The sequence below is a fragment of the Epargyreus clarus genome, unplaced genomic scaffold (assembly GCF_041222505.1).
Source record: "Epargyreus clarus isolate Ecla_fem2 unplaced genomic scaffold, WU_Ecla_fem_2.2 ptg000022l, whole genome shotgun sequence".
In the NCBI taxonomy this organism is placed as follows: Eukaryota; Metazoa; Arthropoda; class Insecta; order Lepidoptera; family Hesperiidae; genus Epargyreus; species Epargyreus clarus.
In genome coordinates this window covers 3,406,934-3,409,433 of record NW_027332229.1, presented here as the reverse complement: position 1 = coordinate 3,409,433, position 2,500 = coordinate 3,406,934, and the positions used below count along the sequence as shown (strand labels likewise).

Genomic DNA, 2,500 nt, shown 5'->3' with positions numbered 1-2,500 from the left:
AATATCCGTGAAGTCCTTACATACCTCGGAGGCAGGTTTGCTCCAGTTAAGCCGTCCCACTCGTTCGTGGATGCCCGAGCGGAAACGGTCCCAGTCCACACCGCGCACCCGGAACCGCCTCAGCGCTCCCGCAGACTCCGCCGGTGGAGGTGTGGTGTCGGCGCCTACGGTGTAAGTTATTAATCTGTGGTCGCTGCTACTGGCCTCGGCGTGCACTATCCAGTTGTAGATGTTCATCCCTCTGGTCGAGGCCGTCACGTCGATATTGGACTCCCCGCCACTGTCACCACAGAAGGTCGACGGCTGGTGCGGCGCGTTGTGTACAATTAGCCCACGCGCCGAGATAAAATCTTCCATTCTTGACCTTCTGTGGCTGGCTTCGGGTCCGCGTCCAATCGTTTGCTCCGGCCTGCAAAACCAGAGGGGGGAGTGGGCGTTCGTGTCCACTCCAATGAGGACCTTCTGTCCTCGCAGTTGGTCCAGTAGCAGCTCCAGGGGTCCCAAGTGTATGTCGATGTCATCCTTATACTGGAAGTACGCCGACACCAAATATAGGTCCAGGGACGGGACGTGGCACACCATCAGGTGTTGCGTGCAGTGCTGGTGCAGGACCGCGCACGGGAGTCGGGCATTGGGGATGAAAAATCCCGCTTTCCCCGTGCGTAGGTGTTTTATGATGTGTTCTGCGTCATACGGCTCCTGCACCAGCACGATGTCCAGATTGTGTTCTGCGGCCACCGCGGGTAATTCCTTGGTGGCCGCCGCGGAGCCTGCCAGGTTAATTTGGCCTACCCGGAGCTTATCCATACTTGGTTATCTCAACGCTCCGGGCCTCCGCGTACTGGCGTGCAGGGCACTCCTTCGCCATCGTCTTGTGGTTGGCTGCCTCTTTACGCCCGAACTTCTTACAGGTCGCGCAGCATACCTGCGGTGGGTCGCACTCCGTGCCGCGGTGGCCTGTCTCGCCGCACTTGCTGCACGTAGGTTGGGCGGCCTTACAATATTTCTCCGGGTGGCCGAACTGCTGGCATTTGTTGCAGCAGGTGACCGCCACATAGTCAGACGCCTCTGCCACCTGCCATCCGATATATACCACTTCCTCGCTTAGGAGGAAGCGGCGGAGGCTAGGGGAGCACTGCAGCACGTATGTGGCAGTCCTGCCTGTTGGCCTTCCTTTCTTGAAGGCCACCCGCATGTCCTTTGCGACTCGCTCCGCTGTCCACTCGGCGTGACCACCGCGACTTGCCTGCTCCACGATGCTGCTGACCAGCTCCTCAGGCTTGGTATCGTTCTCCACATTACGGAGCGCGACGTAGGGCTGCCTTCTTGCAGGCTCTGTGACCCGCAGCGTCTTGGGAGCAGCCTCCTTCAACTTCCGGGCGTCCTCGGCCGTAGAGGTCCGCACGACGACGCCGGCGTTCCCCACCTTCCTCACCTGTTGGACCTGGATACCCAGATCCTTGGGGTTGATGGCCGTCTTCAGCGCAGCCTTTGTCTCCTCTGCCGTCTTCAGCTTGTCAGCTTCGGCCTCGGTGGGGTAGAAGGCCACCACTGCAGACTCTCCATGCGGGATGGGGATGGGTGCCGCGCGCTTATCCAATTTCAGCGCCCTTGCGTAGTCCGGCTTCGCAACCACAGCCGGCGTCGGTGCTTGCACCTGGCGGCCCAGTGCCGACTGCTGCATGGCCACTATCTTTTTGGTGGCCACAAGCTCAGCCTCCACAAGCGCCTTCTCCGCGTCAGCCAGCCTCAGTTCTAGGACGCCAATGACAGCTAGGATATCCTGGCCATGCCCGCTGATGCTCGTTTTGTCGGCCATATTTAACTTGTTCGAGGCCGATGCCACGGTCATGATTCCCTTGACCGCCAGGTGCACGGAGTTCAATAGCTCCTCCTTTGACTCGCCGAAGATGGGGTCCTTCTCCTGGTCCCTCGCTGGCTGCGCGCTGCTGCTGGGGCCATGGTCCCATAGTCCCCCTAGCGGCGGTACCTCCTCTCTAGCGGCGCTCCTCACCAGGCGTCGGCGAACCGGTTCCGGGATATCCTCCGGTGATGGTAACGGCCGCTTGCTAGAGCCCGACGGTGCCGGCTGATCCAGCATCTCAATAGTTTCCTGAGCCCGGACCTGGCTGAATGAGTGCGGCGGGGTCCGAGCCAAGGATTGACGCGGCATGAACGCCTCTGCGCCACGCTCCAGCTGCCGCAGGAATTCGCGCTCCTGCTCGATCTTCTCCTCACTGCGGCGTCGGAATTCCTCCACCAGCTCTGGGGTGAGCTGGCGGTACTCCATCCCCTAATCTAAACTACTCTAAAGCGATTAAAATGTCCAAAATAATAAAATAAAATAAAAGTAAAAACAAAGAAATGAAGTAAAAAAAAAAACTAATATTGATGAACCAAATAAACAAAAGAGTCAAAGAAAAACACAGTCAAAAAACTACACTAAAACAAAAATGTCTAAAGACTAAATTGTCTATAGACAGACAGTCTTGCCTGTCGT

General features: G+C 57.9%; 1 pseudogene; it reads right to left on the bottom strand.

Moving 5' to 3' along the window:
* The window catches only part of LOC140751452 (uncharacterized), a 9,359-nt pseudogene that overhangs the window by 3,612 nt on the left and 3,247 nt on the right, over positions 1 to 2,500 (bottom strand).